General features: G+C 37.1%; 1 protein-coding gene across 2 annotated transcripts in view; it reads right to left on the bottom strand.

Annotated features, from left to right (window-relative positions):
- Window positions 1-17,282, bottom strand: part of CD200 (CD200 molecule) — a 60,787-nt gene extending 43,505 nt beyond the window's left edge. The window contains exons 1-3 of one of the 2 annotated variants that reach the window (XM_055381605.2): window positions 17,138-17,282; window positions 16,872-17,045; window positions 12,416-12,700 (exon numbers count right to left, since the gene is read on the bottom strand). The gene's annotated coding sequence lies outside the window, so the exon portion shown is untranslated. The remainder of the gene's footprint in view (window positions 1-12,415; window positions 12,701-16,871; window positions 17,046-17,137) is intronic. The other variant, XM_063704024.1, reaches the window with a different exon arrangement.
- Window positions 17,283-24,818: the final 7,536 nt, after the last annotated feature.

Here is a 24,818-nt window from a genome sequence, read left to right as displayed (position 1 = left end):
CAACAAAGAAATCAAAAGAGCATTTGGTGATTTCTTGGGCTAGAGTAACAAAACTGAAGACTTGAAGAAACTCACACATAGAGTCACCTTCCCCCTCAAAACATTTACCAAATTCTGATTTCGTGCAGAGAAAAAAAACCAAAGAGCTAAGTTCAATCTCTCAACAGCTCAGAAAAAATTCTCGTAGTCTGTTAGGGCTAAGGAGACAGATATGCATTAGTCTCACAATTGAAAGCTCTAGAGGTTCACGCTTTAAAAAGAGTGATAAAACAATTAGAAAATATTTTGAACAGAATTACAATGAAGATATGACATATCAAAACTTGTGATATATAGCTGAAGAAGTGAACAAAGGAAAATGTGTTGCCTTGGATCCACACATTAGAAGAAAAAGGCAGAAAATTGATGATCAGAGCTTCCATGTCAAGATACTAGTAAATCAGCAGGAAATCAAAACTACAGAAAGTAGAAGAAAGAACATAAAAAAGACAAGAGCAAAACTCAATAAAATAAAAGATAAAATAACAACATTCCAGTGGGTATTTACTAGTAAAATTTATACACCCCAGGTGAGGTTAACCAAAAGAAAAAAGAAAGAAAATACAATTTACCAATATTGTGATAAACAGCGAAACCCTACCACAAATCCTACAGACATTAAGAAAAACAATATTTTTACCAATTACATGAAAATTACTTTGAAAATTGGCATAAAATGTAACTTATCAAAATAGACAGAAGAAAAAATAAAAAAACAGAGAAGTGAGATATCTATTAATGATATTGAATCCATTATTAAAAATCATCCAGATTAAATACCAAGGCTCTTGTATCTTCACTGGTGAATACTTCCAAATACTTGAAGGGAGAAAAATTATCAATCTTGTAATACTCTTCAAAGGGGGGAAAAACACATACCAGCAATTTTTATTTTTATTTTTCTTTCACAGCTGGCTGTGTGACTCAAATAGTCAACTTTATAAAATCTATGTATCTGTATGTCTGTGTATCTATGCTATATGTACATGATGTTTCACTACCAAAATAGATAAAAGAGTTCTATAACTGGCTTAGAGAAAGTAAGTGCTTAAAACAAATATTTTATCAGGAAAATAAAAACTTTAACTCATATGCATTTTAGTTTACGTGACTTTAATAATCTTTAGTAAATAAAGACAGTTTTAAAATTATTGGTATAATAAAACGTGTCTTCAAAATTTAATTTAGACATTTGGTCTGAATAAGGAAGGTCAGATACTGTCTCTGCTAGATATAAAACTTTGCTTGTCTAATACTTTTGATACTTGCTTAACTTGCCTATAAACGTGTCTTTAGATTTGAGCCTGTAGGGTCATTTCAAGGCCCAGCCTCAGACATTGTTCATTGTCTTGGACTCTGCATCTAGTACATAACTAAAATTGGTTACTTACTAGGTTTTTCATCAAAAATAAAAATAAGTGTTACTAAGAGTTAACATTGTAATTAATAGCTGTAATTAAAACTATTAGATATAAGAGAAACAATTCTATACACAAAGTATATAAGAAAAAGAGAATGTGTTTTTATTAAAAGAGTTATAAAAAGACATGGAAATGTAGTTTTTTAAAAAAGAAAAAAGTAATTTTGTCTATTTTAGAGGTTTGTAAAAACTATATTAAGTGGCTCACGCCTATAATCCCAGCACTTTGGGAGGCCAAGGCAGGCGGATCACGAGGTCAGGAGATCGAGACCATCCTGGCTAACACAGTGAAACCCCGTCTCTACTAAAAATACAAAAAATTAGCCAGGTGCGGTGGCAGGCGCCTGTAGTCCCAGCTACTCGGGAGGCTGAGGCAGGATAATGGCGTGAACCCGGGAGGCGGAGCTTGCAGTGAGCTGAGATCGCACCACTGCACTCCGGCCTGGGAGAAAGAGTGAGACTCAGTCTCAAAAAAAAAAAAAAAAAAAAAAAGATAAAACAATGGATAAAGAAAGTTGGAAAAAAGAAAATACAAAAGATTATAAAAGGCTTATAAAAATATTACCTTATGAGGTAAGTTTGGATGGATTTGTTTATAAGATTTTATTTAAAATTATCTTTTGCAATAATAATATTTACACTTTGCAAAGGTAAAAATATGGATTTCTCCTTTGAACAAGATTTTCATTTAATATTAAGAGATAGCAAAAGTTTTTTGTTTTACCTTTTGAGTAAACTGCAAAAAGAGAGAGAGAAGAAAGAGGAGAGACAGATTCGATTAAGCTCATGCTGTCTTGTTGTTTGGGAAACTGAGTCTCTATCAAAGAGTAAAGGTTTCTGTGCTTTTCAAAATCTTTAAATTCTCATTTTCTCTAAGTTAACGAGTTATTTGGGATTAACTGGGATAGTATTTTGTGATATCAAGTGTTTTAAACCTTTAATACTTGAAAAATTTTTCAAAATCAAAATTTCAAGTCCCAAACTCAGTTTTTTTAATCTCATTAACTTTTTTTGGTGCTAGGTCCTCTGAAGTCCAAAAGAGACATATTCAGTTAATTCAAGACGTTAAAATCATACAGGAAGCATTATCAAATATGAAATGGTGCTTAACTTTGAGTCTTATTTATATAAATGTGTTAGTAATATGTATTTCAAAATTATATGAGGTTTCTAGAATTCTAATATGTCTTTGTATATGTTATCTACAATACATATGATTATTACATTAAATTGCTGCACGTTACGGAAATAGCCAAATTTTCTTGTCATTTGTATCTTTGACCATGGCTGTTTGGGCTTTTGTCATCCACAGACAATTAATGTTTTACTTTGATTCCTCTCAAAAAGTGGTTTATAACCAGCAATAGCCCATAACTTCCTTCTTTAAGGAGTTCACAGGAAGAACTCTGACAAGCTCTTAAATGCAGGTTTCTGATAATCCTTATGATTGTGACATAAAACTAGAGAAAAAATAATTTCAGGACTCTCATTGAAGAACTAATGTGTTCAGGAGGATTACTAACCCCAGTATCAAACAGAATGAGTAATTGCATTGGACTGAATGAATAGGGGACTAAAATGATTTTTATGACTTTTTGTGTTTGACACATTGGAGATTCTGAGTTTTTTGGTCAGAATCAACATTTTTTTATTTCGAGCTATTTATAGCTTTTATTTTATTTTATTTTTTATTTTTTTGAGATGGAGTTTTGCTCTTGTTGCCCAGGCTAGAGTGCAGTGGTGCGATCTCAGCTCACTGCAACCTCCACCTCCCAGGTTCAAGCAATTCTCCTGCCTCAGCCTCCTGAGTAGCTGAGCTATTTATAGCTTTTTAACAACTGAGTAAATTATACCCTTGTGATCAAAATTTGAATCATATTTCTTTCACTCTACCTGATTTCTCCAGAATGTGGAAACCATTTGAGAGTATTCTTAATTTATGGCAATATAGTTATTTGCATGATTTCAATAAAAATATGTTTTCTTTTGTAGCAAGACACAATTGGAGACATTGGTTATGTTTCCAAGGCTTTGACTGAACTGGCATATTTTCAGATATAAACAGATGGCTTTGAGGAATTAAAATTGACTTTATAAGGTAATAAAAGACTCTTGAAAGGACTAGTCTCATACCTTGTCTATGCAATTTTTTTTACATCTCTTGACTTGTGGTAAGAAAAGAATGTCACGTTCTGACAGGCCCAGGAATCTCAAGTTATTTTGGGACTTTGAGAAGAATAGAATTCACCCAGTTCATGGAGGTATATGCAGGCACAGATAAATCCTCTTCTAGGCTCTAGAGGCCTCTTAAAAGTAAAATCTGTCATTCTTTATAAGAAAGCTCCAGTAAAGCCAATTCAAAATGAGCCTATCAACCAATAATTATTCTTGCTGTACTTTATGCAAATAATCAGGCCATAGAACCACTATAATAACAGTCTTATATTACAACTTATTTTGCAAATAAATTGTTTTTACTATGATTTGTCTTTGGTAAAAATAGGAAAATATAAAAAATTACATTTCAAAATAAACTATAGTACAACTGTTATTAGATTCTAGCCTTGTCTATTGTTTTTCAGTTTTTATTATTTATCTATAATTTATCTGGACTAGATCTTGAGTTCTGTCCTGACTACAAGTCTCCAAACTAATGTTTTAAAATTATTTTTCTCCCATTTTTCTAACTTGGAATCACTAGAAATTAAAACCATGCTTTTCTTAAAACCCTGCAAACTGAAGCTAGACAACTCGAACTTTGGAAGAAATAACAGCAATTTCATGCCTGACTACTGATGTACAGACTTCTTGTAATATAGAATCTGTTTTCCAAGATTGCTTTCCCTTTGTTGCTGTAATCTGGTCTTGGTAGCCCCCTTTTTCTCTTTTTTCCCTTTCATTCTTTCTTCCTTCCCCTTTTTCGCTCCTTGGGACAGAAGACTTGACAACCTCCTAGAAATGAGCCTTCCTAGTAACATGGAACCTAACCTCGTAGGAATAAACTATCTATCAACAAGGGATCACAACAAACCCATAACCAGAGACTAATATTCTTCTGCAATGCTTTCTCCAAAAGATTTTGAAGAATTGGGGAAAATGTGGAAGAAAATAAAATCTCAGGATCCTGAACTCACTATGCCAAAAGGAAAGTTAAGTTTGGGAACTAAGTGATACAAGAGACTACCTTCCTTTTTTTTCCCAAATAGATTACTGTAATTTCACATGCTTATGTTATGTAGAATGTAGATTTACTGAGCATGAAATGAATGCATAATTGACTTTGTCCCACTCCCTCCTCTTCACATGTAAAACAGACTCACTGAGTGCTAATTACTACCCTCCTTCCTGTTTTTTTCTTCCCCTTCTGCTTCCTCCTTCCTCTTTAAACATTGACATTCCCAAAATCCTCTCTGAAAAAAAGCACAGGGCACAGATCCTACTGTGACTTGTGTTTGTTTTTCCTGGGCACGTCCTCAACCGTGGCAAAATGAATCTCAAAATCAATCAAGATCTGCCTTAATTACTTTTTTTACTTATGCAGTATAAGCTTAATAATAAAGCTTAATAAAAATATTTCAAGAAAAAAGAATTGCAGACCAGTATCTTTCCTGGGCTTTGATCCTAAAATAAATATTGGATAATCAAATTAACCAATACGTTATAAAAGGATACACAGTAATTATCACTAAGGTTTCCTTCTCTCCAGTAATGCAAGGATGATTTAATAGTCATAAATCAATCAATTTAAATCACCATTGACATGGTTAGGCTTTGTGTCCCCACCCAAATCTCATCTTGAATTGTAATCCCCAGGTGTTGAGGGAGAGAACTGGTGGGAAGTGATTGGATCATTAGGGCAGTTCCTCCCATGCTGTTCTCATGATAGTGAGCGAGTTCTCACAAGATCTGATGGTTGTATAAGTGTTTGATAGCTTCTGTCTTGCTCACTCACTTCTCTCTCCTGCCACCATCTGAAGAAGGTCCTCCTTTCCTCTTTGCCTCTCACCATGATCGTAAGTTTTCTGAAGCCTCCCCAGCCATGTGGAACTGTGAGTCAATTAAACCTCTTTCCTTTATAAATTACCTAGGCTCTGGTATTTCTTTATAGCAGTGTGAGAATGGACTAACACAGCCATATTAACAGAAAAAGTGAGAAAAATAATGTGATTAATAGATTCAGAAAAAAGCATTTAATATGTTTCTATACCTATTTATGAATGAATAATAGCTAGCTAGGAATATAAGAGAATTTCCTTTATATAATGAAAGATAACTACAACAAACCTTCAGCTAACATTACGCTTAATGATGAAACTGTTAATGCTTTTCCTTTGAGCTCAGTAACAAGACAAAAATTCCCACCACTCTCAGTCCTTCTCTCCAATGGTTGACTGGAGATCCTAGCTTGGACAATAAGCCGTGAGAAAGAAATAAAATGAATAAAGATGGGAATGCATTAAATCAGTCTTTATTTCCAGGTGACATGATTTTGTACTTAAAGAATTAGAAAAATTTACAGAGAAATTATTATAATTAACAAGTCAATTCAGCAAGAACCTGGATTCAAGGTCAATATTCCGAAATAGATAAGATGTCCAGTTTCAGTTTTAACATACAAAGAGCTTGGAATTCATCATCTCATCCTAACACAAGAAAAAAGCTGAACAAACTGAAAACCAATGGTCTTTATTAGGCTCTTCAGAGAATTAAAGGCATGGGAAAACTACAACTCTGAAATCAGCAGAGACATGAATAGAAAGGCACTGAGATCAGCTTACTCGGAATGAAAGTCACTGGTGTTATAAAATGGTAGGGACATATCAGTGATAATTTTGATGGACTGCCAGAGGCTTCATGTGAATCAGCTTGAGAGTGATAAACTCTTCAGAGCTGCAGTCTTAGAGAGACCCCACAATTCCATAGGTTTCACCTCCAGGAACCTTATCAGCTTTTCATAGTAAAGAGCCAAGAAAAATCACTTCATATGTTTAAAAACAGAAGAGGAAATGTAACCATTTTTAAATAAGCCCAGTGCATTTTTCATTAAAAAAAAAAAAAAAAAAACCTACTTTCTAGGAAAAAAAGAAAAACAAAAGATATATATAACCAGAACCTTATCTTATGTAGATGGAAGGAAAATGACCTAACTCCAGTCATTTCTTGCTTTCCTGTCTCATTTAAAGTGGTAAGCGAGAGAAAAATAAGTAAGAAAATGTATGAAGGTCATAAGTGTTGTGGGATTCAGGAGAATGAGAGAGAGACCTAGGGTTGAAACAGGAGAATCTTTTATTGAGTGCACTCAGGCCCAGCTGACTCAACGTCCAAAAGACTGGGCCCAGAACGAAGACAGCACTTGACTTTTATACACACTTCATAAAAGAAGGTGGGCTAGCTTGAAGTAAGCTTACAGTGGCATGAAAGCAGGGATACAGAGGCAGGACAAAGATGGTTAATCAAATTGTAACAGGTTCATAACTCAGGATTACACATAACCATTGCTATGCAACCCAGATGTCCATTATCTGGGTTTGCCTAGGCACAGGCATATCCTATAACCTTCACTATGGCGCCCAGGTGACTGTAACTGAGATCTGCTCAGACGCTCATGACCTTCACTCTACTGCTTAGGTAAAACAGATTACTTGAAGTCACTAGTTACAGAGAACAGGAATCTGTGAACTCATTCCATAAAACAAAGGAAAATTTGTTTTTCTTCTCCTTATGTTGAGAGAGTGCTGGGAGAGTCTCCAGAGCACATTAGATAATATTATCAAGACTCTTCCTGGGTCTGGGCTGTGCCTGTTGCTGCCCCTGGGACAAATCAGCCTAATACAGGAAAACTTTTTTCTCTTTCTTTTTAATTTTACTTTTCTTTAATTTCCCACCTCAATAGCCTATAGCCAAGGTACACAGGCCCACTAAAAGAGTGAGAATTAATCATAAGATTTTAGAATGCTTTCCCTCCACAATTCCTTACCACCATCAATAGGGCTCTAGTATAATAGCATTGGATTATAGCTGAAATAGTTGCAAGTCTCAGACTCTAATTAATAAGCAGTTCTTAGGGATATTCCAAGAAAATGGGGAAGAAAAAAACAAGGAAACTATAGATATGTGAAGCCCTTGACACCTGTTGCTATAGTAAACAATAATGCAAGCCAACTTTTAGCCACTTTTGCATAAAACTCACACTAAAAGCCTATTTACCTCAGTTTCTATTACCTCATGTATCATGTCTGGCCTTTGACAAAAAATTGCAAGTCATGTTAAAAGACAAGAACGGTTCAGGAGCAGTGGTTCACACCTGTAATCCCAGCACTTTGGGAGGCCGAGGCAGGCAGATCACGAGGTCAGGAGTTCAGGACCAGTCTGTCCAACATGGTGAAACTCCATCTCTACTAAAAATACAAAAAAATTAGCCAGGTGTGGTGGTGCACACCTGTAATCCCAGCTACTCAGGAGGCTGCGGCAGGAGAATTACTTGAACCTGGGAGGCAGAGGTTGCAGAGAGCTGAGATTGCACCATTGCACTCCAGACTGGGCAACAGAGTGAGACTCCGTCTCAAAAAAAAAAAAAAAAAAAAAAAAAAAAGACAAGAACAAAGGCAGTCTGAAGAGACAAAGCAAACATTAAACTATATTCAGATAAAACACAAACTTTAGAATTATCCAGCAGGAAATTTAAAATAACTATGATTAATATATTAAGGACTTGGGTAGAAAAAATAGACAATGGGCAAGGATAATATAAGCAGAGAGATGGAAACTTTAAGAAGCAATAAAAAGAAAATGCAAGAGATAGTAATAATGATAATCACAACAGAGTAACAAATTGAAGAAAGTTTTTGATGGGCTCATCAATAAATTGCACATGGCCAAGGGAAGAATTAGTGGCTTCTAGATATTTCTAGATAGCTTCTAGATATTTCAATAGAAATTTCCTGAAGTAAAATATAAAGGGGGAAAAATAAAATATCCAAAAATGGTGAGAAAATTATTTTCAAATAATTTTTATGCACAATTGGAATACCAGAAGGAGGAGAGAGAATTAAGGAGAAGAAATATTTGAATAATGGCTGAGAACTTTCCAAAATTAATGGAAAACATGAAATCACAGACTCTGAAATCTGAGACAACATCAAGCAGAATAAATACCAAAAAAAAAATCTACATTATGTTCAAACTTCAGAAAAACAGACAGAGAAAATCTTGAAATAAGAGAGAGGAAATAAATCTTACCTATAGAGGAAAAAAGAATAAGAGTTGCAATGAATTTCTCATCAAACCAATTCAAGCATGGGGAGAGTAGAGTAAAATATTTAAATTGTTTAAAGAAAAAAAAATCCACCAACCTAAAATTCTCATTTAAAAGTGAAGGATAAAGACTTTCTCAGACAAATAATTCATTGCCAGCAGACCTACAGACTTGCTATGCCAAAATGTGTGTGTGTGTGTATAAAAGAAGCTGTTTTGATAGAGCAAAAATAATATAGATAGAAAACTTCAATCTACATAAAAAAGTAAAAGCATCAGAAAAGAATAAATAAAGGTAAAACAAGATATTTTATTTTTTACATACTTGATCTAATTGTTCAAAGTAATAACAGTGACAAAACACTGTGTAATTATAGCATATGGATAAATAAAATAAATGGCAAAAATATTATAAAAGATAGGAGGGAGAAACTGGGAATACTCTGTTATAAAGTACCCACAATGCTCATGAAATTGTATAGTGTTATTTTAAAGTAGATTACAATTAGTTGTAAATGTATCTTGCAAGCTCTAGGAAAGCCACTAAAATGTTTTTAAAAAGAAGTCTAATGGGTGTGCAAAGAGAAGAGAGAAAATTGAATCATATAAAATACTTAATTAAAACTAGAAAAGCTAGGGAAAGTATGAAAAAGAAGCAAATTGCAAGGGTAAACAACAAAACAGTTATAAACATAGCAGATATTAATCCAACTATATCAATGATCACCTTCTAATGAATGGTCTAAGTATACCAATTAAAAGTAATTGCCAGACTACATTCTTTATTTATTTTCTTTCTGTTTTTTTTTTTTTTTTTTTTCGAGACAGAGTCTCACTCTGTCGCCCAGGCTGGAGTGCAGTGGCACAATCTCAGCTCCCTGCAACCTCCAACTCCTGGATTCAAGCGATTCTCCTGCCTCAGCCTCCTGAGTAGCTGGGACTACAGGCACGTGCCACCACACCCAGCTAATTTTTGTATTTTTAGTAGAGACGGGGTTTTGCCATGTTGGCCAGGCTGGTCTTGAACTCCTGACCTCAGGTGATCTGCCCACCTTGGCTTCTCAAAGTGCTAGGATTATAGGCGTGAGCCACCACACCCAGCCCAGACTACATTTTTTCAAAAAAATCTTATGCTGTCTACAAGACATTCACTACATGCAGTCAGCCCTCTATATCCATGAGTTCTACATCTTCGGATTCAACTAGCAGTAGATAAAAAATATTTGGGAACAAAATGGTTAGTTGTGTCTGTACTGAACAGGCACAGACTTTTTTTTCTTGTCATTATTCCCTAACAATACAGTATCACAACATTACATAGCATTTACATTGTATTAGGTATTATAAGTAATCTAGAAATGATTTACAGATTCTCTCAGAACCATCCATGGAAAATTATGGCAAAGCCCCTGAAGTCACAGATGAATCAATGGAACAAGGCTGACTATTTAGAAACATTGTGATGCAGTATTTTAAATACAGCTCTGGTTTTAACACTGTATACAACTTTTATATAATTAAATGGACCTTTAGTTTTACAGGAGAAGCAGGTTGTAAAATAAAGTACTTTATAGATGAATTCTAAAAAGTCGTACATGTAAGAACTGTGAGTATCAGCTCCTCTGGGTTCTGGTTACTGCTGACTTTTTGTTGGTCTGAGCAAATCAGTAATTTGTGTATAGATTTTCTAAAATTTAGAACTAGTTTTTATATTGGAAGGTAATTATAATTTTGAAAGATTTTTGAGATTATCACTTTTAGTTTATACACATACAATAAAACTTTTTGTCTTGTCTCTTTCTGATAGCTCTAGGAGTTTCGTATTTTGGTCATAGTTTCAACATTTTAACATGTGAATTATAGGGTTTCATGCTGGCTTCCAGATTTTATTATTTGACTACAAACAATGAAGTTTGAGATATGTATAATATATATAATATATTATTATAATTATATATAAATATGTAATTAATATATTATTATATTACATTATATATATAATATTATATAACATATATATAATTTGAAGGAGGGAAATGTTATCATTCTCTGTTTCTATAAGAGATAAATACGGTGGATATTTTTCTATTCGTAATGATTGAGTTCACCTCTTTCAGAAGACATTTTCTTTCTCTTCTGAGTAATTCAAAAAAAATCTGGCCCTTGTGAAACCCTGGAAATCTTAAGTCTGTTGAAATACAAGGTTAAACACATTCCAAGAGATCTGTTCAAACTAAAATTATTTTTTATACTTTGAGGTGCTTGATAAAAAGACTACATTATTTATGAGAAAATGTGGTTTATCTTGGAAATTGTGTTCAAACATTAGCTTACTATTTTGTAAAATAAATACTTATGAAGCTAACACTGTTGCAGGATTCAGGAGGATGAGAAAGACCTGGGGTTGAAAAAGGAGAATCTTTATTGAGTGCACTCAGGTCCAGCTGACTCACGTCCAAAAGACTGGGCCCGGAACAAAGACAGCACCTAACTTTATATACTACTTCACAAAACGGGGTGGACTAGCTTGAAGCAAGCTTACAGTGGCATGAAAGCAGGGATCCAGAGGCAGGACAAGGACAGGATTGCATATGACCGTTGCCAAGCAACCCGGATGTTCTTTATCTAGGTTTGCCTGTGCACGGGCTTATCCTATAACCTTCATTGTGGTGCCCAGGCACCTCTAGTTCAGGCCTGCTCAGGTTTTTCATGACCTTTGTTGTACTTCTTAAATAAAACGGAATACTTGAAGTCACTAGTTAAGAGAACAAGAATCTATATACTCATTCAATAAAACAAAGGAAAATTTGTTTTTCTTCTCCCTGTGTTGAGGGAGTGCTGGGAGAGTCTCCAGAGCACATTAGATAATATTATCAAGACTTTTCCTGAGTCTGGGCTGTGCCTGTTGCTGCATCTGGGACAAGTTAGCCTAAAACAGGAAAACTTATTTCTCTTTCTTTTAATTTTATTATTTTTTTTAATTTTCCGCTTCATTCCCCCCTTTGAGGCCTTTTATAAAAGAGTTTACTAGAAGGCCTCAGTATTACCTAATTTTCCATGAAGAGACAAGTTTTCTTCTTTGAGCAAAGGTTGATATTTACACAAAGCCATTAGCTGAGTGGTAGTTTGTCTAGCTATGTTTTTAGCCAACTGTGCAAACAGATACTATAGTACTCTGTGGAACTGTGGATTATGGGAAAGAGTGAGCCTATGGATGTTATCCGGCAAACATTAAAATATAAAGATCAGACTTCTTCGTGGGAGAGAGACTTTGGTCTGGTTTAAGAGACTTCCATTCCTTGACCCAGTACAAATCTTAAACCAGGTCCTAGATAAAAGCTTAGGGTTCTAGCATACATAAGACTGGCTATTCCTTGGGTCACAGAACGAATAGGTGGTTTGGTTGTACATACAAGTCTCCAGAGGGGTTTCTGTGTATTCATAGTGTGTATGGTACAATAAAGTCTTACCTACTGTGTTTCTTATTTATGTAGTGTGCATGCACTGACGGCAACTATCTATGTGCATTTCTTTTTGTATAGACTTAGGTGCAAATGAAGCCAAGGCAAAAAGTAATATTCTTATACTAAACATGGACAGAAAGAGTTCTCCCTTGGACAGACAGATTGGCAATAATGATAGCATAGTAATAAAACAACTAGTAATACTAAGATAGTAATTAAACGTAAAATTTGTATTCACATCTACTCATTTGATGATGACTCCTCAAGCTTTGGCCATGCGTAGACTAGTCAGTTTCCAGTTGTGTGACTAGAGCAGGGCTTACAGTTTTCCTCAAGCTTCTGCCGTGCATAGACTGGCCAGCCTCCGGAGTGGCCACAGCAGGGCTGCTGTTATTTCTACTGGTTACATGGTCTTGTCGCAGGATCAGCCGGGTTGGATGGTCTGGGTCTTACTGACTGATCCACTGATCCTGGGCTGCTGGTTTTAGCCGACTGTGGTGAATCCAAGGCATGATTCCTGAAACTTTAACATAAGTGGGAGTAGACAAGATTATAGAATGGGGCCTATCCTATATGAGTCCTAGAGTGGTTGGATTTTATTTTTTAACTTAACTAAAATTCCTAGTTTTAAAAGGGTGTATTGGGGGTCTGTCAGACTTATAGGCATTTTTTCTATACCTAGCCATGTACTTTTTGCATGGTCATACCTAAAGACTGCATTTGCCTTTTTAAAGTTAGTTTTCCTAGTTTACAGAAATCACTTTTAATCTGACTTATGATGGGGGGTGGCCGGCTGGACAAAATCTCATAGGGCAAATACCTAGTTTGTTTGGTAGGGGTGCACCTGACTCAGAGGAGGACCATGGGCAAGACCTGATCTTAACTTAGATGAGTTTCTTGGCAAAATTTCTTCAGCAGCTGTTTGAGTGTCCAGTTCATGCACTCCACTTTACCTGAGCTCTGCAGCCTGCAGGCTGTATATAATTTCCACTTTGTTTTTAATAATCGAGTTAAGTTCTGAACTATTTCAGCGACAAATGTTGGTCCATTGTCTGATTCTAGAGTTAGAGGCAGTCTAAATCTGGGAATTAATGTTTCTTAACAACATGTTGGTCACCTCTAGTGCCTTCTCTGTCTGGGTGGGGAAGGTCTTGACCTATCCTGAAAAGGTGCAAATGAACACCAACATGTACTGATAGCCCCCCTCTCAGGGCAATTCGGTGAAGTCCATAAGCAGTTTTTCACAGGGTATGGCTCCTGTTTTCTGAACTCCCAGGGGCTGAGTAGGCCCTTGTCGTGGATTGTTCTGAACACAAGTTAAACACTGTTTATAAATGGCTTGAGTAATAGCAATGAGCCATGGCACACAGAAAATGATGCCCTAATAATGTCTTCAGTGCTGGTTTTTTTTTTTTTTTTCCCAATGTGAGTTCCTTGGTGGAACTGTTTTACAAATCTGGGGGCCACCATTTCAGGTATGGCTAGCCTCACATTGGAGATTTTTTACCATTCTCCTTCAATGTAGTTTCTATTTTCCTGGGCAAACCAAGCCCTTTCATTTGGAGTGTAGCTTGGGATCTCTGGGAAGGGAATCTCCAGGAGGAGAGGTATAGCTAAGGCTTCTTCTTTACAAGGTGGAGTTGTCACTGCAGCCTGCTTTGCCTCTTTGTCTGCCTTTCTGTTTTCTTTAGCCTTCAGTGTTCTTGCTTTTTGGTGCCCTTTGCAATGCATTACTGCTACCTTTTTGGGGGCCTATACAGCATTTAAGAGCTGTAGAATTTCTTCCTTGTACTTTATTTCTTTACTTCCAGCAGCTAAAAGTCTTCTTTTTTCTTTGTAAATAGACTCATGAACGTGCAAAGTGGCAGAAGCGTATTTGGAATCTGTGTAAATATTTGCCTTCTGGTCTTTTGCTAGCCAGAGAGCTATTAGCTTTGCTTTCTAAGCAGAAGTTCCTGTAGGCAAAGACTGCACCTCTATTACTGAGTTCAAAGTTACCACTGCATATCTAGCTTGGCAGACTCCCTTTAGTATGAAACTGCTTCCATTAGTAAAACATTCAATGTCTGGGTCCCTGAGGGGCTGATCTGTCAAATCTCTCCGGCTTGAGAACACTTCATCTACCACGTCCATACAGCAATGAAGGGGGCCTCCTGGCACTGACTTGATGAGGAAGGAGCAAGGTAGCTGGATTTAGGGTATTCACAGTCTCTAAAGTCAGTTTATTAGCTTCCTGCGCCAGTAGGGCAGTGGCAGCTAGTGCTTTAAAACAAAGAGGTCATCAAAGTGCCACAGAATCTAATTGCTGGATAAGTATGTCACCGGGTGATGCCATGACCTTATGGCTTGAGTTAGAACCTTTATGGCGTCCCTTTCACTTGTGGGCATACAAGAAGAAAAGCTTAGTTAGTTAGATCTGGTAACCCTAAAGCTGGGGCCTGAGTCAAGGCTTTTTTTTTATTTCCTTAAAAGCCTTTTCCTGGTTGGCCTTCCAGAGAAGGGGCTCCTTCTTTCCTCCCCTTTGTGGCTTCGTATAATGGCTTATCCATGAGCAAGAAATTTGGGATCTAAATGCGGCAGAACCTTGCTGCCCTTAGGAACTTTTTTATCTGATGCCTGGTGGTTGGAGTAGGAAGTGCATAAACAGCCTGCTTTTGTTCACTACTAAGCCATCTTTCCTCTTGGCTTATGTAAAAGCTTAAATACTGGACACTTTTAGAGCGGATTTGAGTCTTTTTTCCTGACACTTTATATCCTGCCTTTTACAGCAGGTGCAGAAGGTCTTGGGTTCCTCCTGGGTGCAGTAGCCCTTGGCTGGTGATTTTCTTATACCATCGCCCTAACCATTTTCCTTATTCTTTTGACATTCATCTTTTCAGTGTCCTTTCCTTTTGCACCGTGCACATTAATCTCTCTTTAGCCTCGGCAGGCCTTCAAATTCTTGTCCAGAATAGCCTCTTCCACGACTACATTCATGCCCGCGTCCAAGCCTCCTTGCAAAGTCAGCTTCTCTTCCTCTAAGGGCTGCTGCTACCAAATTAGCCTTTCTTAATGATCAGCCTCCTTTTTTGCCTCCTGATCTCGGTTAATGTACACCTTGGTAGCCACTTTAATAAGCTGAGTGGCATTGACGCCTGCGGAGCTTCTAACTTCCGCAATTTTTGCCTGATATCTCCTTGGGCTTGCCTTACAAACGCCATATTCACCATGCGCTGATTTTCAGCAGCCTCGGGGTTAAATGAAGTGTACAACCAAAATGCGTCACAAAGTCTTTTATAAAACTGGCTGGTGCTTTTATCTGTACCCTGGAGCACCTCTGAGATTTTTTCTATATTGATTGCCTTTCTCTTCTACCATCTTTTAGCCTTTGCAGAAGTGCTTCTCGGCATCTTTGCAGGCACAGAAGCTGGACTACATCATCTGGGTCCTAGTGGGGGTCCACTTGTCCTCTTAAGAGGTATAAGCATAACTTGGGCACGGACAGACCTGAGATAGCCTGCCTGACTTTTCAAACCTTTCACTTTAACTTCCTGGAGCTCTGATTTCTCCTTCTCGGGTGAGACTGGGAACATGTATTGGTTTGAACTTAACTTCTTAGGGGCAGTTAGGCTTGGTAAAGGGGGAGTAGATTGTCGCGTTATTCTTGCAAAACCAATTTTTTTTGCCTTTCCTGAGACTTTTCTTTTGTCTCTATAGCTGCCAGGGCAGCTGATTTTTACCTTCACTTTTGGCTCGGCTGTGCTACAAGCCCCCGTGACTTTCCTTTTAACTCTGTAGCTGCCAGCGCAGCTGATTTCTCTTGGCGTGAGCTGCGAGCATTCTGCAATAAACTGCTAGGCAGGGCTGCATCTATTTAGCCATAAGTAAATATAAAGTCTTTGTCTGAATGTCCTGGCTGTCCTCCGACCCTAGTCACCACCTTAAAACACATGGTCAATTTCTTTATCTATAGTGCCTTCGGCCAGGCAGCCACACTAAAAGAGGGCTATTCTAATTCACAGAGAGTTTTCAGCATCTGAGGGGTTAACTTGACTCCTTAATCTCCCGCAAAGCCTTTTTTAAAGTTCTTTAGCATGCATTCCAAGGGGGTGGGTTTCGAGGATTTTCCTCCCATTTCCTCCCAGTAACAATGCATCACATTCACTCTTCCCTTTCTCCCTTCAAGGCTCAGCACACTCCCTCTTCGTTTCCTTTTAGGCTGATCAGACCCAGTTGGTCCTATATGTTGCTCGGAGCATACAGCCTCTACTAAGAGACCTGCAGCCCCCTGCCTGTAACTCCTCACATTGGTTTCTCCCGGAACCGTCTCTTTCACACACTTTCACAAACCTCCCCTGCCCCGGGACTCCTCATCAGATGAAACAAGTGTCTCTCGTGTCCCGGGTGGGTTCACATGCACCCACACACTCCCAGTTGGGGTGGCAAGCCACTCTTGCCACCCTGCCAGCAATCTCTGCCTTGCTGCACTTGCCGCTCTATTGGCCCATTTCCTCCCCTTTTCCAGTTCCTGTCTCCAGATCCAGTGAACCACTTTCACTTTGTTAGTGGGGACAAGAGGTTCATCCAAATGGGCAAGACTCTCCTGCCGCCCCCAGCCGCTCTGGGTTGGATTAGTGGTCATTCCCTGGGAAGTGATCAAGCTCCCCTTCGTCCTTAGGGGACGGGCTTCCCTGCCTTGGGCCCCAAAACCTTACCATGGTTCAGATGTCTGCCCGCTGCTCTTGAGATTGTCCTGCAACCCTCCGGGTTCTGATGCACCATCTGGGGAGGGACGCTGGGGAGTGGAAGAGCCGTTTCCTTCTCTGGGCTTAAGTTCTTCCAGTGGTGCCTGAAGTTACAGGTCTCCCACTGCTGGGGCCCCAGACCACCTACAGGCAAAGGAGACAGCCAACCTGTCCTCTCCACAGCCTCCTGGCTGACTCACCAGAAATGTTGCGGGATTCAGGAGGACGAGAGAGACCTTGGGTTGAAACAGGAGAATCTTTATTGAGTGCACTCAGGCCCAGCTGACTCATGTCCAAAAGACTGCGCCCGGAACAAAGACAGCACCTGACTTTCATACACACTTCACAAAACGGGGTGGGCTAGCTTGAAGCAAGCTTACAGTGGCATGAAAGGAGGGATCCAGAGGCAGGACAAAGACAGGATTGCATATGACCGTTGCCAAGCAACCCAGATGTTCGTTATCTAGGTTTGCCTGTGCACGGGCTTATCCTATAACCTTCACTGTGGGGCCCAGGCAGCTGTAGTTCAGGCCTACTCAGGCTTCTCATGACCTTTTTTGTACTTCTTAGATAAAACAGAATACTTAAAGTCACTAGTTACAGACAACAAGAATCTATAAACTCATTCCATAAAACAAAGGAAAATTTGTTTTTCTTCTCCCTGTGTTGAGGGGGTGCTGGGAGAGTCTCCAGAGCACATTAGATAATATTATCAAGACTTTTCCTAGGTCTGGGCTGTGCCTGTTGCTGCCTCTTGGACAAGTTAGCCTAAAACAGGAAAACTTTTTTCTCTTTTTAATTTTATTTTTCTTTAATTTCTCACCTCAACACAAGATTATTTCAGCATAACCAGCAGTTTCCTTGACCTTTTGCTTGCTTTTCTGAATATTTTGAATATAACACATTACTTTCTATTTTATTCCAGAGTATGCAAATGTGAATTATGTGAAACATCACTGTACTGGAAGAATTGATATATTACTTTTAGTAATGTACCTGAGCTAAATGACTGAAGCCTTAGGGTACATAGAAGCCACAATAATCTGTGTGACATTTTGAAGTGAATTAAATATTTTCAAACATGCTTATTTGACAGCCAGTGTTATATTTTTTAGACCAACACAAAGCACAATGATTACTCCAAACTCAGTATTTTCAAATTCACATATTTAAAGTCAGGGAAGCTCCCATTTCTTTGTCAAAATTATGAGCTGCCATATTTATGTCTATTTCTTCATCTGTATTATTTGATACTCGGAATTTTTAAACTTCAGTAATTTCTGATTTTGTAGACTGTAATGTGTTCATTGCATTTATGAAGTAATATATAATTGTACAGTTTCTGTGAGTAAATGGAATGCTTGGGCTTTCAATACAGTATTCATAAAAAGCAATAAATATTAATGTTATAAAAAATGTCTAAAACAAAGTATATGATAGAATGTATGTAGGTCATATGCAAATACTACACCATTTTATATAAGTGACTTGAGCACTCATCTCTACAGTAGTGTAGAGTACTGGGGAGAAGGCAACCAATCTCCCATGGATACCAAGGAATGACTGTATATAAAGACACAGATAAATTTAAAGTAAAGGAGCCAAAAAAAAATACCATGTTAACACTAATCAAAAGAGAGTTGCAGTAGCTATATTAACTTTAGACAAAGCAGATTTCAAAACAAGAAAAATTTTCAGGGATAGAAGAGGGCATCATGTAACAATAAAGGGGTTAATTCTCTAAGAAGACAATAATTTTTAATATGTATGTGCCTAACAATAGATGTTAAAAATATGTGAGGCAAAAACTGATAGAACCACAAGGAAAAATAGACAAATCTATTGTAGCCAGAGACTTCAACATCCCTTAATAGATCAAGCTGCCAAGAGATCAGGAAGGATGTAATTGACCTGAAAACACTATCAATCAACTTAATATCATTAAGATCACTTTATCCAAAAACACCAGAATATTTATTCTTTTCAAATTCACACAGGACGTTAACCAACCTAGAACTCATTCTGGGAGTTAAAACAACACTTTAACATACAAAATGTGTTCTCAGACCACAATGGGATCAAACTAGAAATAACAAAAAGATAAATGGAAAGTCCCCAAATATTTGGATATTAAACAATATATTTCTAAATAACATATGGGTTAAATAGGAAATCTCAAAAAAACCCTAAAAATATTTTAACTAAATGAAAATAAAAATACTACTTATCAAAATTTGTAAGATGCAGTAAAAGCAGTGTTCAGAGGAAAAATATATAGTACTAAATGCATATATTAGAAAAGATGAAAGATTTAAATCAATAAGCTTCTACCTTAAGATATGAGAAAAAGAAATTTAGGAATTCCAAGGAGTGCAGACTTTAACCTGAAAATCTAACTGTATTACAAGTGTATCTATGCAAACATAAGAATTGACAGCGCACACACTTGACAAGATGTGATGAAAATGGTACCTTACCTCTGTGGACTTTCTGCCAACCCATAACCCCAGTCTAATAATGAGAAAAACATCAGACAGGCTCTGAGAGAGGGTAATTCTACAAAATACTTGACTCCTCAAAATAGTCAAAGTCATCAAAAACAAGGAAATTCTGAGAAATTATCAGAGCCGAGGGAAGCCTAAGTAGACATCACAAGTAAATGCAATGCGATATTCTGGTTGGCACCCTGGTATAGAAAAAGACATTAGGTAAAAACTAAGGAAATCAGAATGGACTGTGAACTTTAGTTATGAAAAATGTATCGAATTTGGTCTATTAATTTTAAGAAATGTATCATGCTAAGGTATGATGTCAATAATAGAAAAAAAACTAGAGAAGGGAGTACATAAGAATGCTGTACTATCTTTTCCATTTTTCTATAAACCTAAAACTGTTCTAAAAAATAGTATCTTTAAAAAAAAGCATTGTTTTTCTATATATCTTCAATAAGCTCATAGAAGACAAACACTTGAATATAGCATTTACAACAGCTCATCTCCAAAATAAAAAGAAATAAAAGTATCTGTACAAAAAAATACATTAAAAGATTTATAAGACTTCTCCACTAAAACCTGCAAAATATTTCTGAGAAAATTAAAGACTTAAATAAATGGAAAGATATAACATATTCATACACAGGGAAAGGCATAAAGATGTCAGTTCTCTCCAAGCTAATTTTTCGATTCAGTACAAACCTAATCAAAATTCAACCAGTTTTTAAAAAATTTTTAATTGTGAAAATTGACAAGCTGATTCTGAAAAAGCCAAGATAACGAACATAAGACTTACCTCTGTTCTAGATATAAAGCTAAAGTAATACAATGTGATATTGATTTAAGGATAAGAAAATACAATACAATAGTGATTCAGAAAAAGACACACAAATATAGTCACCTGATATATATATATCTATATAGATATATAGATATACACAAATAAAACAGTGTATCAGATTAGAGAAAAATGATCTTTCCAATAAAAGATGCTGTGTCAATTGAATATCCATGTGGAAAAATTATATATTATATATTGACCCCTACCTAAGACTGGAGACAAAAACCTATTTCAAATGCACTGAAGATTTAAATGTGAAGATAAAACACAGCTTTGTTGTTGTTGTTGTTGTTGTTGTTTTTGAGATAAGCTCTTGCTCTGTCATCCAGGCTGGCATGCAGTGGTGCAGACTCAGCTCACTGCAACCTCTGCCTCCTGGGCTCATGTGATTCTCCCACCTCAGTTTCCTGAGTAGCAAGTAGCTGAGACTATAGATATGTACCACCATGCTTGTCTAATTTTTAAAGTTTTTGTAGAAATGAAGTCTCACTGTATTGCCATGGCTGGCCTCAAACTCCAGGACTCAAGCAACCCTCCCACCTTGGTCTCCCAAAGTGCAAAATACAGTGTTTTAAAAGAAAACATTGTAGAACCTCTAAATGACTTTAGTAACCATATAAAAAAGCTTTGGGAGTTCACCCACCACGACACCTGCCTTACATGTAATGATAAAGGGAGTTATTTCAGTTGAAACAAAATAATGCTAATAACATGAAAACATAAAAGTACAAAACTCAGTATAAAGGTAAGAATATAGTCAAATTTAGGATATGCTAAATACTGTAAAGGTGGCACATAAATTAGACTTGATCCAGTGTAAAAGATTTTTTAAGTATTAAAAATTACTATAACCACAAAAATTTGGTCATGGAAATAATGTGTGAAAGATGTAAACTGATATCAGTAGCATTATATGTGGAGGGGGTAGAGAAATGAAAATGTAGAGATTAGAATGGTGTTTACTAGGGGATTGAGGATGGAGGAAAAAGGAAATAGAGTGACGTTGGTCAAAGGGTACAAACTTTCAGTTGAACAGGAGCAATAAGTTCCCGAGATCTATTGTGCAACATAGTGACTATAGTTAATAATACAGTGTATAAATTTAAAATTCCTAAGAGAATAGATTTTTAAGTATATCACCTACACATACAAAAAATAATAAATGTGTGAAGGGATAGATATGTTAATTAGCTTGATTTAATTACTCCACAATATATGCACATATCAAAACACCACATTGCACATCATAAATATATATAGATATAGTCAATAAAAAGAAGAATCTCAAACCAATAACTTAATCTTCCACCTTATGAAACTAGAGTAAGAAGAGCAAACTGAATTCAAAACCAGCAAAGGAAGGAAACAATAAAGATTAGAGCAGATGTGGAGGGAGAAATAGAAAATGAAACAAGCAAAACTGACTAAAAATAGATAATGTAAATATAACTATAACAAGTAACAAAATTGAGTTGGTAATCAAAAAATGTGTTACAAAAAAGAAGCCACCAGATGGCTTCACTGGTGAATTCTACCAAATGCTTAAAGAGGTAACACAAATTCTTCACAAATCCTAACAATAACAATAACAGCAACAAGTAGAAGAGAAGGAAACAGTTCTTAACTCAGTTTTGGAGGTCAGCATTACCTTGATACCAAAGCCAGACAAAAAATTCACAAGAAAATACTATAGATCATTATCTCTTGAGAGTGTAGATGCAAAAATCCTCAGTAAAATGCTAGTAAGCTGAACCCAGCAGCATATAAAAAAGAAATTTACATGTCGTTCAAGTGGGATTTATCTCAGGAATGTAGGTTTGGTTCAACAAATGAAAATCAAGGTAATGCACCATAAGGGAGAAAAGCTTTTGATAATCTCAATACATGCAGACAAAGCAATTGACAAAATCTAACACCTTTATATGATTAAAAAGCTGAGGCAGGAGAATGGCATGAACCCAGGAGGCGGAGCTTGCAGTGAGCCGAGATCACACCACTGCACTCCAGCCTGGGCGACAGAGTGAGACTCCGCCTCAAAAAAAAAAAAAAAAGAAAAAACCAAACAAACAAGCAAAAAAACACCAAAAAAAAAAAAAAAAAAAAAAAACCCTAGTAATAGAAAGAAACTACTTTGAATCAATAAAGGTCATGTATGAAAAACCCACAGCTAACAGCATGCTTAATGGTGAAAAAGTTTTTCCCTAAGATCAGGAACAAGACAAGAATGTCTGTTCTCCCTACTTCTATTAAACAGTGTATTTGAAATTCCAGCCAGGCCAATTAGGCAAGATTTTTTAAAAGGTGGGGGATGGAGTGGGATACTGTTTGGAAAACAAGAAGTGAAGTATATCTATTTGCAGATGACATGACCCTATATACAGAAACCCCTAAAAATCTACAAAAGGCCTATTAAGAGCTAATATTAGGTTGGTGCAAGAGTAGTTGTGGTTTTTGCCATTACTTTGGCACTGACCTATAAATGAGTTCACCAAGGTTATAGAATACTAGATTAATACAGAAAAATCAGTTGTACTTCTATACACTAGCAATGAATAATGCAAAAATAAAATTAAAAACCCAGTTCCATTGTGATTGCAAGGAAAAAAAAAAAGAAGAATTAAATGACCAGGAATAAGTTTAACAAGAGAATTACAAGGCAGTCCATTTGCTGATTTTTTTTTTTTTTTTAGAATTTGTTGTTGTATTTTTTGCATCTGTAATTTTCATTTGGCTTCCCTTTATATCACCTATTTTTTTCCCTGGAACTTTACTTCTTTGCCCAGACTTTCTATTTTTTCATCTATTTCAATAGTGTTCATAATTATTAGCATTTGCTGAAATATTTTTATGATGGCTATGTTAAAATCCTTTTTAGATAATTCTAACATTTTTGTAATCTTAGGGTTGGTGTCTTTTATTGTCCGTTCTCATTCAAGTTGGCATCACCTTGGTTCTTGGTATGATGAGCGATTTTCAATTTCTACTTGGACATTGCAGATATTATAAGATCCTGGATCTTATTTAAATCCTGGGTTTTACCAGGCATCGTCTGACACTGTTCTGGCAGGAGAAGTGGGGTCACCTCTTGTAGGCAAGTTGGAATAAAAGCTCAAGTTCTCTACTCAGTCTTCATTGACACACAGCCGAAGAAGGGGTGTCTTCTTACTGCTTAGGTAGGAGTAGGGCTTCAGGCTCTTCACTAGGTCTCTGATGATAGCCCCCTGGGTGGGAAAGAGAAGGGTGTCCTATTACTGCTCCCTGCATGGTCTCCACTGATACCATGGGAGGTGGCTTACGCCTATAATCCCAGGACTTTGGGAGGCTGAGGAGAGGATGGCTTGAGGCCAGGAGTTTGAGACCAGCCTGGGCAACATAGCAAGACTCCATCTCTACAAAAAGAATTAAAAAATTAGGTGTGGTGACATGCCTGTAGAAGTAGTTACCCAAATACTTTGGAGGTTCAGGTGTGAGGACTGCTTGAGCCCAGAAGTTTAAGGTAGCAGGGAGCTATGATCATACCACTACCTTCCAGCCTGAGTGACAGAGTGAGATCCCATCTCTTAGAAAAAAAAAGGTGAATGATTCTGGATTACAAGGATGTCCAGTGTGTCGTCATTAGAGTATATTGCTAAAGAGAAATATTAGACAACGTTTACATTTCCTGTTTTATATATATATATATATATATATATATATATATATATATATAAACTTAGCAAGACATATGTATATAAACAAATACATAATGTGGCAAATATTAGCTTTGCAACTTAATTAATTTTTAAATATATATCCACACATGAACCACAACCCACACACAGATATGTGGCATGTATTTCCAACAATGAGAATCCTTTTTTTTTTTTTTTTTTGAAACGGTGTCTCACTCTGTCTCCCAGGCTGGAGTGCAGTGGCGCAATCTCGGCTCACTGCAACCTCTGTCTCCCGGGTTCAAGTGATTCTCCTTTCTTAGCCTCCCGGAGCTAGGACTATAGGCGCCTGCCACCATGCCCGGCTAATTTTTGTATTTTTAGTAGAGACGGGGTTTCACCTTGTTGGTCAGGCTGGTCTCGAACTCCTGACCTCAGGTGATCCACCTGCCTCGGCCTCCCAAAGTGCTGGGATTACAGGCATGAGCCACTGCACCTGGCCGAGAATAGATTTTTTAAAGACCCAAGAAAAGGGGCAGCCCAGCAAGACAGAAAATTTCACCAGTAACTGCTCTACTTTAACCAAACACCACAGAAAAGTGTTCACCCACTCCCTGTACCCACATACCAGCAAAGACTGAGTAGGAAGCTTAAACTTCACCCATACCATACAAGATGCCAGAACCCTGCCTGTTTCCCCACCCCAACCAGAGCAGTATCAGAAAAGGCCTAGTGGGAGCTGGAACTTCCATAACAACCAGGCCATAAAGAGGCACCCCATGCCTCAGTTGGAGACCATGTAGGGAGCCTGGACTTCTGCTCCAACCCAGTCAAACAAGTTGCCTTGTGCCTTCTTCATCAGGGTAGTATCAGAGGAGGCCAAATGAAGAGTTGGGAATTTTACCACCATTCACTTATAAACGTGTGGGTCAGG

The sequence above is a fragment of the Gorilla gorilla genome, chromosome 2 (genome assembly GCF_029281585.2).
Source record: "Gorilla gorilla gorilla isolate KB3781 chromosome 2, NHGRI_mGorGor1-v2.1_pri, whole genome shotgun sequence".
NCBI lineage: Eukaryota > Metazoa > Chordata > Mammalia > Primates > Hominidae > Gorilla > Gorilla gorilla.
The sequence above is the reverse complement of the archived record's forward strand: the minus strand, read 5'-3'. Positions and strand labels throughout refer to the sequence as shown.